At 35.6% G+C, this 14,710-nt stretch overlaps 1 protein-coding gene across 2 annotated transcripts in view; it reads left to right on the top strand.

Moving 5' to 3' along the window:
• The window catches only part of LOC120424343 (pyrokinin-1 receptor-like), a 130,437-nt gene that overhangs the window by 47,018 nt on the left and 68,709 nt on the right, over positions 1–14,710 (top strand). Inside the window, exon 2 of one of the 2 annotated variants that reach the window (XM_039588434.2) lies at positions 6,761–6,794. The exons of the other annotated variant lie outside the window; for it this stretch is intronic. The gene's annotated coding sequence lies outside the window, so the exon portion shown is untranslated. The remainder of the gene's footprint in view (positions 1–6,760; positions 6,795–14,710) is intronic. 2 annotated transcript variants of the gene reach the window in all.

Here is a 14,710-nt window from a genome sequence, read left to right as displayed (position 1 = left end):
GCTCAACATTATTTTTTTGCAATTCCGTCGTGAAACTACTAACTTTTCCTGTCATTCTTAAACGACGAAATAGCCTACTTTTCTGTACCAAAAATAACAGAATCGAATAGCAACACTTTTCAAAATAAATGCTGAAAAGTTCTACATGGAACTCGTTGCAAAACTTTATTTTTTCAGCACTCTTCGTATTTATCCAACTCGGTGAACCTCGTTGGAAAAATGTACGACTCGTGCTGAAAAAATCCTTTTTTTCGAAGAGATTGGAAAATTTCACGAGTGTTTCATATTTTAACATTGTAAATCGGACCATTAGTTGCTGAGATATCGACATTAGAAAATAGTGGGCTGTTAGGGTGAGACTTAGAAAACATCAATTTTCCTGTTTTTAAACACTTGCATGGCAATATCTCAGCAACTAAGGGTCGTATCAACAAAGTTCAAAAAAGCAAAATATAGAGAATTTTCTCAGCTTTTCAAAAATATTTTTTTAAAGGGGCAAACATGTGCACTAATTTAAAAAATGAAAAACTGCGACTATTTTTAAAAAAAGTCACCTAAAAATGGATTCAACTTGAAAACGGTTCACTTTATCAAAATTTCACTGAAGTACTTTTTGATTGTAAATTTGATTTCACATCGAAAAATGAAGTTGAAAAATTTTTACGAGCAATATTTCGATTTTTTGAAAAAATTAGTATTGATTAAAAAATTCATAACTTGATCAAAGATTTTTTGCACAACCTGGAAATTTTTGAAAAGTTTGCATTTAATGTCCTCTAAAACATATCAAAAAATAAAAAAAAAACTAAAATAGTGTTTTTTTTTTGCAAATCAAGTTTTAGTGACAAAAAGTTAAATAAAAAGTCATCAAAAACATATTTACCGTGTATCATTTTTTTTCAGTGTAGTCTATATCCATACCTACAACTTTGCCGAAGACACCAAAACGATAAAAAAAATCCTTCAAATGATACAGATTTTTGAATTTTCATAAATCATTTTTGTATGGACAGCTGCCAAATTTGTATGGAAAATTATATGGAGAATTTAATGATGCAAAATGGCTTCTTTGGGCATACCGAAGGCACCAAAAAAGTTTCAGTCGGATTAAAAATTACAAAAAAATGGAATGACCGAAATCTGAGAGAACTGCTCTAATCCATTGTTAGAATATCCAATTACATCTAAATAAATTATAGTGTAAACCATAGTTGAAAGGAAATCCAAAACTCTATTGGGTTATAAGAAACACGAAATTCTGAATTGGTTATTCACTAATAAAAAATAATTGAATTGAATTGAAAGTTAAGAATCTATAAAGCACTTTTGCTACCAAGGGAGGAAGAGATTTACATATGAACCACTAAACTACTTTTTTTTGCTATGAAAATAATTGTAACCGAGTCGTTTATTTGGCTGAATCATTAAAAAGATATTAAATAACAACTTCGTATCCAAAAAATGCAAACATATTTCAAAATCTCGTACCAAACATTTTAAAAAATTGTGTTATGAATTCATAAAAAGGATATTTCTACTGAAAAAAGCAGATTTTTAAGGTAAATTCAGTGCTTATCTATTTATTCATGAGCTTATGAGCTGAGATAAAAGATTTGCCATCAAAACCATATTTTCTCCATGATTTGTCTCGTTTTTTTATCATTTCAACTTATTGTCTCAATATAATTCTTTATCATATTCTCTCCAACTGTTCACAGAGCCATATTTAGTAGTTTTTTTTACTCGCTGTGTCTAAAAATTAAGAAAATTTACATATTTTCTGGATTATTTTTTGTTTTTTTTTTTTTTTTTTATTGGTGGTTAAGGCATTAATTGGCCTTCGCACCTATTTTGAATTATTTGAACAATTTTGTTGAAGAATATTAATCAGATCCAAGATCTGAACAATTTTCAATAAATTTAAAATTTCCCAGATTTCCTGGGATTTCCCGGGAATTTTGTGATCCCGGGAAATTGAACGCTCTAACTATGGTCATACAAAATAGCAACAAAAAGAACAGTTTCCAATCATGAATAAAAAAAAAACATAAAATTTCCCTTGTTTTCGAGTCAACATTAAATGCAGTGATACATAAATGTAGAAAAATATTTGCAATGGCCTATCTTTTTTTTAAATTTGTAGTAATTTTCTGGAAATTTTGAAAAAAATACCTCGAAGAAATTCAAAATCTACTAAACAAAGCTATAAAACTAATTTTCAATTTCTTATATTTGTTGCCAGATCAATAGTTTCCAAGTTATTGTCGCTTAAAAAAATGAGTCTTTTGGGCACTGTCATCAGGGGTGACATTGGGTCAGATTGGGTCATACAAAAATATTGAAATTTTTATGACCCTATCTCAATTTCAAGTTTGAAGTCTATTTCTAATCTGCAACCCATATCAAAAATCAAACCCTAGTCGAAAAGCTTCAGGATTGATTTTTTTTTAATAAACACTCAATAATAAAAGCCAGTGAACAGTTCTCGGATGAGTTTTCAAAAAGCCGTTAGAGCCACTGTGACCTCCGACAACAAACACAACAAAATTTCATTTATTTTTAGTTTAGGTCACTTGAAAGACGTGAAGATGAACTATCTTAAGCATTTTTAAAATTGGTTTTCCGTAAGTAGGTCGAATGCCGAGGCAAAAAAGGCTTTGTTTACCATTGGCTCTAACGGCTTTTTGAAAACTAATCCGAGAGTTGAACTATAACTTTTTATTTGCAATCACTAGCGTGCACAGGGTGGGGCAACATGGGGCAACTGCCCCACCATCCTCAGAAATTTGTTCTAAATTTGGTCAGGGGGTGTCCACAAATGACGTATTTTTCAAAACGTCCATATTATTGCCCCACCTTCCTCAAAGAGCTGGGCACGCTAGTGTTTGCAATGTTAAGTTTCAACACAAATTGCATTTTGATGCCCATTTTCAAACAAACTTGCAAATGCGTTTTTTAAGGACACCCAATGGTACTGGAAGTTGATGTTTTATCTCTCGCCAGTTTCTATGTTCGCCAACGTCATTTGTCTGTTTTGTTTGTCCATTGAGGAGGAGGAGCTCAGCAAACAATACATTTCAGTACAGGCTCACTTTGTTGTTGTTTTTGAATAAGTTCTGTGCCTATTTTTAAACAAATTGTTTTCAGTCTTTAATTTATGCATTATCTTTTAACCCCACCATGTTTAATTTTAGTTCATTTTTCAAAAATGTTAAAATACATTAGTTTGATCGTTAAGGGTTACGAAATAATAAACACAGCCATACATAGTGATAGTCTACCATGGTACTTGATTTCACTATAGAATTGCATGAATTAAAACAAAAGAGCTCATTGCTTGAGAGAAGGCATTCAATCGCGTCGAGCAAACAAAAGGTTTTGTGAAAATCAACAATACTTTTCAAACACTATTTATACCTCTGGTTAGACTGCTATTGCAACTGCTTTCTAAAAGCCAAACGAAAGCTCTTTTTTTCATTTTTTTTTCGCTTCATTTCACATTTTTATATGAATCAAACCAAATTTCAAACGAAATTCCAAAAATTGCCAATTGTCTCAGCATGATATCAGATGAAAACAAATTGCCAACAAATTGCGTCAACGACGCACAGAATGACCATCAATTAGGGTCGTCTTGATTTCGGTTTACCCCCATATGTTGTGTCATTAGGAGGACAAAATTAAATTGTTCTTTGGTATGGTATGGCAGAAAACTCGTTGGGGGACTTCACTTGAAGTGGCCATTACTTGGTCAGTACGTGACGCAGTGGTCACGATTTCGCCGTCTGGTACGCAGCTGTCTGAAACTCTGGAGCATTTACGTTTTTGGAGAAACATTTTGTAAAGCACAATTTCCGAACGAAATGATTTGCAAAAAAAAAACTCCTTTTAACTTGACTAATACAAGTGTATCAAATTTCAACCCAAGCATGAAAGATAAATCTCCATTCAATGTGCTGCCACACATAACCCTTTACCATCTTCTGCTGGGCATTGGCCAAACCGAACGAACGTCCTGCTTGTTTTGAAGCCGCCCAAAAGCTTTCGCTCCAAACTCGTCTCGTCTCGTCATCATAATTGAAAAACCGCCAACGCATGAAAAAGCAAACCTTCAGGCGCATCCCTCCTTCAGCGCCATCTATCGAACGGACGCGTGACCAAACCAAAACAAACTCATTATAAAAGCCACAGAACCCCATCGGAAAACTGGTCGAAACCCATCAGAGAGTGAACGACTTATTTGCGGATTTTCAGCAAAACTTCCGACGGAATCGAGTGACCTTCGGGTTTCCATGGCGTCTCGTCTGAAGGGGAAAAGTTTCGCCTGGCATTAGACGCCCAACTGCACAGACTATCGCCTGTGTAACTTTTCAAAACCGCACGATGGTTGCGGCAGTCTGGCCGACAACCAACCGGTAAACTCTATGGCCATTTTCAAGCAAATTTAGTAGGATTCAATTGGAGCAGGCAAAAGGACTCTGTTGTGCGGGGTAAAACGGCTACAGCTTGGAAGATGAATTTTGATCAACTCAAAATTTCCGAGAATACCTGCCAGACTAAGCTAATTAACCATCCACCGTAACTAAAAATACTCCGAAAACCACAAATTTGAGCGAAATTTGAATTTCCTGCTAACTGATTCCAACATCTGCAGTCATCCGTTGCATAACGGTGAGCGCCCAAATTCCAGAAAACTAAAACGCCAGAAAGTATGCAATTCGGTGTTCAGTGTCACAACCAACCCCAACAGCTTCGAATATTTGCCACCAGGTGTCAGCTCCTCCCGAAAAACCACAAACATGCACCGGGTACGCTCTGGAACAACCTTGAAATATGAAACACGAGGGTGCCACAGGTGCCCAATTAATTTAGAATGCTTGTACGCCCACTAGTATGCAACCCTGACGTTGTCAACATGGAACCCAAATGACACGGTGGTTAAGCGAAGCGGAAACGCTCCGTAATTGAACCGGAAGGAAATGCAGTAATTTGAAACCGAACCGCTACCGTTGGTGGGTTGCTTTCGACTATTTGCTGCAAATTGAAGGTTTCTATTGAGTTCGGTGAGTCTTTTAACGATGCTTCGGTGAATCAACAAGAAGAAGTTACAATGTCAGTAGCAGTTACAGTATTAATTTCAATTGCAATTTCAACCAAAGTTTAAGCACTGACGAATTGACGTGCCACCAAGAGTTCCAATTTGACCGCACATTCCCATCTTTCTTCTCACTCACCCTCAGCGAACAGCGATTGTCAAACACACGGTTTGACAGATGCTCAGCTGCTGATGCTGAGAACCTCTCTGAAGCAACATGTGAAAAGGGCGGAAACCATTCTTAAACTATTTGTTTTTTGTAAAATCTTGGGAAAATGTGTTCATTTCACTAATTATCTAATGTTAAATGATATTATTATTGTGTTGCCTTTTATCACGGGATTGAAACTCGTCTGAAAAACCTGTATCATTTTCTCATTCGAAACAGTGGCGCCACGTGGTGGTAGCTGCCCTGTTTATTACACTGTAAAATTTTCCATGACCAATCCAAGGAACCAGAAGGTGACAACAGAAATGTCCGTTCAAAAGGGGTGCTGCAAAAAAAAACTTATTATTTTTAACAAATTTTCGAACAAATCAGCAACGAATTACAAGTTTAACAGCGGAACTACACTTAAAAGTTGGTTTTGTTATTTTGTTTTTGCAAAACCGCATATTTTTAACGAAAATGCCAAAAATATTCGTAATCACCTTTTGCCTCTTGATGGCGCTTTGTGTTAATATGTGTGAGGTCGATGTTTGCGGACATGCACGCAGAACACAGAACAGTGAGAACTAGCGAAAATGCCTCACTTTCTTCTGAAACAAGTCGCCATATTGAAATTGCTTGAAGATTCATACCCGTGCTTTTATGATTTGTAAGTGTTTGTATAGTTTTTAGAATTTTCGCAACATAATCGATCTTATTCATATCTGCTCTTTTCACTTGTTGTTCCTGATTTTTTCGCAGCATGGGAACAGCTGTGGTGGCTAAATGTCAAACTTGAATTTTGTCATTCACTCAAGAAAAGAAAATTAGGAAGAAAGAGAAGAAGAATGCGGCACGTCAGTTCGTCAGTGGTTTAAGTCCCAATTTCAGTCTAAACACCAGTCTTAGTCTCAGTCTCAGTCTCATTCTCAGTCTCAGTCTCAGTCTCAGTCTCAGTCTCAGTCTCAGTCTCAGTCTCAGTCTCAGTCTCAGTCTCAGTCTCAGTCTCAGTCTCAGTCTCAGTCTCAGTCTCAGTCTCAGTCTCAGTCTCAGTCTCAGTCTCAGTCTCAGTCTCAGTTTCAGTTTAATTTGATAACAGAGGGGGAGTTAATATATTTGAGTTATTTAACTATGGAGCTTTTTTCAACTGCCTTGCAATGTATGGCAAACTGTCAGTGAACTCAATTTAGCATTGGAATGGAATAACTACAGTAAATGCCAAGACGCTTTTTTCCGAGTTCGATTTGTTTGCTGCAGAATCAAAGAAAAGGGCGTCCTTGCATCTTTTAATATTTTTGAACCTGTTTTACCCCCTTATCTTTTACCAAAATACAGGCGATATGTCTTGGGAAAATAAAATAAAAAAAAACCTTTATTTATTTCTTCATATAAATAATTCTTTTTTCATACAAACAATTCTTTCTTCATGTAAATAATTTTTTGAATACCATTCATCAGAGGCTAACAATTCTAATTAAGTCAATAAACATGCTAACAAATTACACTTTTTGTTTCAGGTACAACTCGTTCACATCAAAAAACTTAATGTGTGTAAGTATAATATTGAACAAGAAACCCAATCCAACACAAAACAGTACGAACACGCTTCTGGAAAACTACCCAAATAAAAACGAAAAGGGTACATTCTTGCTGAAAAATTTACATATTATTCGATTGTGCTGGGCTGCTTATTGCACTCAAGTGGGAGGGAAGATTCAGGGTCTGTTCAGCCTCTTAACCCCGACACACGTACACACTAAAACGACACCCACACAAACAACAATGCTTCACACATACCAGGGGGCACAAAGACGCCACCGTATTTGTCACACAATGGAGACGAACAGTTGCGAGACTATTTTTTGCGCTATTTTCCTTGCTCGCTGGAAATGGAGTGGGAGGGTGAATTGCTGTTCTGTAGGGACAAATAGATCACTTTTTACTTTTCTATTCTATGGTTGAAATTCTAGGAATTTTAATGAATGTTTGAGAGCACTACACACAATCACATGTTGGGGCCATGTTTTGGAAGGAAGCATGAATGTTTGAGTCCTAAGTAGCAATAAAAGATTAAAAAGACAATTAAGCTAACGAAAAAAAAGTTGTTGAAACTTTGTTTTCCAAGCAAATGGTAAATATAGAGAAAGAGCTTCTGTCTGTTAGTTTTGCCTTGTAATAGTGCATAAATATAATTAAACTGCCCATAAGCGAAAATTCGGCAGCTATGCCAAATGACTACGAAATATGTAAACTTTTTGACCGATCGCAGTTCTTCTCATAGATATACAATTTTTCAAAAACAAGCTTTTCATAGCGTTAACTTTTACCATGTACTTTTTGGGCTCAATCATTACATATTCAGAATCCTCAGATAATGCCAAGTAAGTTTAAAGTATTGGAGTCTTAAATTTTATTGGAAAAAATGCAATTTAATTAATTAAAATATTTTTATATATTTTTTGGATTAAGGGTGGAACGGGTATTTGCCTACCATTTTGTGCAGATCACAATGCCTCACTTTTTGACCTTCACATGTTCCCAAAATACAATTTAAATCCTGAGATATTCAATAACAAACGAAAAAAAAACTCCGTGGATTTTTGTCAATTTTCATATGAAAGAAGTTTAAATCTTGTCGTGCTTTCTTGACACACCCTGAATATTGATGTAAGTGAGACAACTGGCCAAAGAGATTTCAAGTCTGAACGCGTTTGAAACAAGTACGAGCTCGACTACCGTAAATATTTATAATTATAACTCGGGACTTCGGCAACCAAACTTCGGGACAAAGCGCAGAATGGTCAGCCAAGCAAAACGTCTCTGTTATTGTTTACATTGCGTGCTCTCATTTTTGTTTATTCAAGGTCAAACATTAAAACGCATTTTTCTCGGAACGTCAAAAAGCGACGTGTGACAAGTTAGCACGACAGCGTTGATTTGACGAATTGATCACAGAGTTAACATGATCTTATGTTCTTTTTCATTATTTTTATTTAATTATTTTTTGATACATTAAGGCCGATGCAAATATTTTTAAAAGTTTTTGTCCCTCGGCTCTGGCCGGAGTCGAGGGGGGGGGGCAAAAAATAAAAAAAATATAAATATTAAAATAACATGCCATAGTTTCAACATTTGCATGCAAAATGTGTTTTAAAATGTATTTTACACAAGTTCAGTTGTTTTGCATTAAAAGTTTTCGAAAAATGTAAAATTTGATGAAAACAAAAAAATATAGCGAAAAAAAAACTTTAGCGATAGTAGACGTAGAAAATTTTCAAAAATTCAAAAGATTTTTAAATCAACCCAAACATGCTAAAAATGATTCTAAACGCAGGAGAATTCATTTTAAATTGATTTTAACTAATTGCACTTGAATTTTCATAAACATATTGAAGTTTTTTGAAAAAAATATTGGTTTGCCTTTGATTTTTCGGGCCAACTATGAAGGCGGGGGGACAAAAATTTAAATAAAATTTGTACCAGCCTAAGGTGAGGGAGGCAAAAGATTCCATTTTATCAAAAAAAAAAACGACCACTCTACTATGGCTCAAAAGAAGTACATATAAAAAATTTAGAAATTTAAAAAAACACTTATTTTGAAAATTGAACTTTTGGTAATAAAAATTAGAATACCGTCACACGGAAACAAAAATCAATTCTCGAAATCGTGAATTAAATTCACGAATGCGAGAACCACGAAGGAATATATTCACGTTTATGGTGCAAATGCACCATACTCATGAATAAATTCCTTCGTGGTTCTCACATTCGTGAACTTAATTCACGACTACGAGAATTGATGTTTTTCTGTGCAACTGGTGCGAATCGGGACACATGGGGTGAATTGGGACAGCAGTTTTAACCCTGTTGGAGCACAATATTTTGATTTTTCTGATTGTTTCGATTAGAATAGACTCAGACCATCAAAATGTGTACATCTGTTTCCAAATTTAAAAGCTTTAACTGCTCTGAAAGCTGCTGTCCCTATTCAGACTATAGTAACGATTCGCCCCAGATAACGGAACAAAAAAATATTATTTGGGTGTACATTTTTTTCTGAAAAGTCAATATTATAACGTACGTATTAGTGCGTCCATCCCGGGAATTCCCGGGACAAAAATCCCGGGATTTTTCCAAAACCGGGAATTCCCGAATCCCGGGATTTTTCATATTTTGTCCCGGGAATTCCCGAAATTGAAAACATATCAAACTTTGGTCTAGAAATTCAGATTTGGTTGTGGAAATTAGTAATCGATAAGCATTTTAAAGCATTAAAATTTTTATTCGGCATATGACAACATTAATTTGGCAGGAAAAATTGTTAAAATTTTTGTTTACAGATCCGCAAAATGCTTTGCGCCTTAGATATTTTCTACTAAATTTTATTTATTTAAAAAAAGACTTATTATTATATTCACGTTCATTTATGACTTTGAACTTGAAAAAAGCATAATATTTTAAAAATTATTTAACTTTTCATCATAAACCGGCATCTGGAGCAAATCAGGAAAAAGTAACGAATTAAGACAGCTGTTTAAGCTAATTTGTTTTTGAATAATGTTCTGATTGTTTTGATTGATTTCGATTACAACAGGAACAGATCAAAACAATTAGTACACAAATTTCCAAATTTATTGCTCTAAAATCTCCTGTACCTATTCAGACTGTAGTCCCGATTATCCCCAGTTGGTAGTTGATTGGTAGTGACTTAAAGATAATTTTTAAAATATGTTTTTAAATATAAAACATAAAATTCGAAACTTATTCAAAGTGTTACATTGACTGCTATAATTTTATTTCTTGTTGTTTTAGACACTTTCAATGAAATTTTATAAGCTTTTGTAGTTATATTATATAAATAAAAAAATAAAAGAAATATATTCAAAATTATGGTTCAATTAAATTCCAAAGCACATCAAAGAACACATTTTTTAAATTGTGTTTTACACTATCTAAAGACTGCTGTCCATGTTCAGATTGAAGTGTAGCTTATCACCATTAACAGTTTTGAGCTAATTCTATGATTTAAGCTAGAAAAACGTAACAAATATAATGAAAACATAGATTTTATGACTGCTGCAAAAATTTCCCGGGATCCCGGGAATTCCCGGGATTCAAAAAATATTTTTCCCGTTTCCCGGGAAATTCAAAACCCGGGAAAATTGGACGCCCTAGTTTCATCCAAATAAAAAAAATCAAAATTTTCAGATTAACAGTACTAAAAAAAAAAAAAACAAAAACAAAAAAAAAAAAAAAAAAAAAAAAAAAAAAAAAAAAAAAAAAAAAAAAAAAAAAAAAAAAAAAAAAAAAAAAAAAAAAAAAAAAAAAAAAAAAAACAGTACTGAACAGTTCGAGTGATCGTACACTATGGTAAAAGTGTTCACGTTTTATCATGAATACTCAGTGGTGACTATCCCATAGGAGTAGAAAACAACTTCCTAGGAAACTGTTGATACTGCAAGTCGTCAACTTCAACGGTGAACCACGTCACTTTTGTGGTCTGTGATGATCCGCACTCCGGACCGAAAACATCACGGATTCCAGCCCAGGCGTTGTACATAAAAAATAGGAAAAAAAATATTTGCCAACCAGCAACTTTGAGAGCCAGGTCGTGGGTCGTTCATACTAGCGGGGCGCCACTTTGCTGCTCGCCAGGCGCATGATGCTTCTTTATGGCCCCGGGTCCGAGGAAAAAAAGTGAATCGATGATGATTGTGATGAAGCTGTGGTGCAGGCCTTATGGATTGACAAAGGGTCTGTGACACGTGCTACATGATTAAAGTTAGTATGTAATTTGCAATTACGAATGAGAAATTCAAGAAAATCATTAATGATTCTGGAGAAACCCCTTGCACAATCCAAACAAAAAGAATGAATTATCGAAAAATACCTCAATTATTTTGCCTCCACAAATTATTTAACTAAGTGGATCGAAGCACAAAAAACATGTAAAAATGTTCATACAGTCAGGGCCGACCAAAAACTTGAAAGTGTATTTTGTATTCGAAATACAAGCTTTTAGACCAAAAAGACGTTATAAGGGATCATCCAATGTCTGGGAATTGCTTAAAAATTCTTTACCATAAAATTTTACTATTGTTGCAACCAGTTTGTTGCAAGCAAATCTACACAGCTAAAAAAGTAGTAATCCAGCTGCGTGTAAAAGGCCTGGGTGTAAAATAAATGTTACATTAGTTTATGCAATTTTATGTTATTTTACACCCTGAAATATGTAGCCCAACAGAATGGGAAATCTACTTGACCGAAATGTCAAGCTCATATATGCGTTTATCCTTACAGCGTTTCATCGGTCTGATGGCCGAGTGGGCTAAGGTGCCAGTCCTTACTGTTGGTGCTTAGTTTGAATCCCGTTGGTTGCAACTTTTTTTTTGTTTTTGCAAAAATTGTGCATGCAGTGTGTAATATTAAGAGCGAGTTTTTCACCAATGTGTAACAGGTCGTATCGAGGTGCTCCGATTTGGATGAAACTTTCAGCGTTCGTTTGTCTATGCATGAGATGAACTCATGCCAAATATGAGCCCTCTACGACAAAGGGAAGTGGGGTAAAACGGGCTTCGAAGTTTGAGGTCCAAAAAACCTAAAAAATCTTAAAATTGCTCGCATTTCCGTAAAACTTCATCAATTCCAACTCTCTTAGATGCATTCGAAAGGTCTTTTGATGCACTTCAAAATGTGCTATAGACATCCAGGATTGAATCGACTTTTTCTCTTAGCTTTTGCAAATTACTGACAAAAATGGATTTTTTTAAACCCTTAATATCTTTTTGCAACAGCCTCAAACACCCATACTCCCATAGGTCAAAAGATAGGTAATTACATGGACTATAAGCCTATGGTGTTATCTTTTTGGCCAATCGCAGTTTTTCTCATAGTTTTTCGATTTTTCTAGAACAAACATTTTACAACCTTAGTTTTTGCCCTGTAGGCTTCCATAGCGGCAATTTTTGGTCTCAATTTTGTCATATTCGGAATCCTCGGACAATTTCACGTAAGTTAGAAGTATCCAGGACCGTCCTGGAGTCATTTGGATGACACACAGGGATGATTTGTCTGTGTACACTTACTGAGGTTGCGACTCAGTACTTGTACACAGCCAAATTAGAAGGTTAAAAGACCTGATCACACACGTACGCTTTCTCATATGGCCCTTTCGCTGACTTAGTTTCCGTCCTTTTCAATCTTCTTCTAAGACACTAGTCATCTATCCACCTATCAGTTTCATTTCTTTCTTCTAATTTGTGAGCTTAATTTCACCGAAAACTACCGATAAAGCCCGTAAATTATTTTGATGAAGGTGATGTGCATGCTTTTGCATGCGATTTTACCATCGGATTTTTTGCTGTGTATAAGTTTGATAATTAATCAGAAGACAACAGCTTTCTTGAGTTCTGTGTGCTTAGAAATCGTTTTTTTTAATTTGCATTCAGATAAATAAAGACACACACAAAAAGATCGGTTTCTAAAAATCTAAACTATTCTATCGCGTGCATTTTAACGAAAAATGATTTCAACATTTATCTTTATGCAATCAATTCACGTTCCTTGCAACAAATCCCACGAAAAAATATGTGAATATTTGCTGCCCCTCAGGCTACAAAAGCCCCCTTCAATGCTTATTCCGACTAAATAAACCGTAAAAGTGCCTGCGATGCCACTAAAATTCCAATTTCATTTGCACACAATTTCACCCAGCACCACCCTCTCTCCTCCGGCTTCATTTGCGACAAGTATGTGTCATAACGGAAAACGGAAGTGGTCTTCCATGTTACTCCATGCAAGGAGATGGAAGGTAGAGGTCTTTAGCACACCGTTAAGAAAATCATGATAAAATTACATCTTGAAATTGTCACTTTTAGGTCAGAAAAAATTAATGTTACCGCTTAAAATGTGTAAATTTACCACTTTTCTTGTGTTATTCCACTATTTCAACCTCAATCGAAAGAAAAATACAATAGACAAGAAGTGTAATGTTACAACTTACAGATTTACTTGAGATTTCCACTTTTGTTTTCATTGTGCATTGAAAGTAAAAGCAAATCAACTTTACGTGCTGCACACACTTTAAGGTGGGGGAAATTGCACGGAAAACCAACCAAGGAAGGACGTTTTTTTTGTGTGTGAAAACGAGCAGAAAAGAAACCCCTCCTTTGTAAGTGAGTGAATTTCCAAAGGGACTGTCGATTTATTTCGGAGAATTTGGATACAACACAGTACCATCTATCGCGGGGTCTTATCTCTCGCTCCGTTCAATTTACCAATCGCGATGTGTAGTGTTTGTGTGTGTACTTGTACTTGTACACAGCCGCCGGGTTTTCGGTGTGAACTTTTGTGGGATACTTTCGATTCAATTTGAAGAGCTTTTTGGTTAGCCAAAACGGGGTTCTGGGAAAAGGTAGCTACATTGTATTTAGGTGTTTCGTTGGCGAAGGGAATTCCAATATTTTTTTAGTAATTTTGTTATTTTGACCATGCCAAAAGCCTGTTTACAGTTATCAGATTAAAAGTTGAGAAAAAAAAACACATTTTGTGTTATCTGAAAAAGGCAATTTTGTTCCATTGCATGATTATAAATTATAACATGTTCTGAGAGCAAAGTTATTTCACATGGATCAGCGAAATGATACAAATTTCGGCAAGATTCGCAAAGTTTGCCTTCGTAGCCAAATTTCATGCTTCAAACGGCGGATATTGGACTAGCCATTACCCGGGAGGTTCTACACGTGGTGTATACACCGCATTTCTCACCACGGGATATGAAATTCTCGGGATGAATAACTTTTGGCCTTTTCGCAACGCAACGCGCCACAGCGTCGTAATCCGCACACACTACAAGCCTTGTTCCGATAAAAACATTCCGGCGGTCGGAAAAGTTCTTCTCCCATAACGAACACCCTCAGAGTTTTGGTGAGAGGTTCTAGGGCAGAATGTCTTCTCGTTTTAGAGGTTTTCACATCGACGTCGTTGTGCTATCTTGTCGCACCCGCCATTTTGACGTTCCGAGAAAAACGCGTTTTAATGTTTGACCTTGAATATTCAAAAACGAGAGCACGCAATGTAAACAATAACAAACACTCACCATTCTGTACAATGTCCCAAAGTTTGGTTGAAGTTGGTTTCTGGAGTCCCGAGTTATAATTACAAATGTTTACGGTAGTCTAGCTTGTACGTGCGACAAACGCATCCTGACTTTCCTGGCCTGAAATCTCTTTGGCCTTTTGTCGCACTTACATCAATTTTCATGGAGTGACAAGATAGCACGACAAGATTGAAACTACTTTCATATGTAAAGTGACAAAAATGCACGGAGTTTTTTCGGTTTTTGTTGAATATCTCAGGATTGAAATCGAATTTTGGGGATCTGTGAAGGTCAAAAGGTGAGGCATTGTGAGCTGCACAAAATGTCGTTCTTAACTCAATTTGGCCCAAAATGCACGTACGACAAGTTA

Source organism: Culex pipiens, chromosome 1 (assembly GCF_016801865.2).
Source record: "Culex pipiens pallens isolate TS chromosome 1, TS_CPP_V2, whole genome shotgun sequence".
NCBI lineage: Eukaryota > Metazoa > Arthropoda > Insecta > Diptera > Culicidae > Culex > Culex pipiens.
The sequence above is the reverse complement of the archived record's forward strand: the minus strand, read 5'-3'. Positions and strand labels throughout refer to the sequence as shown.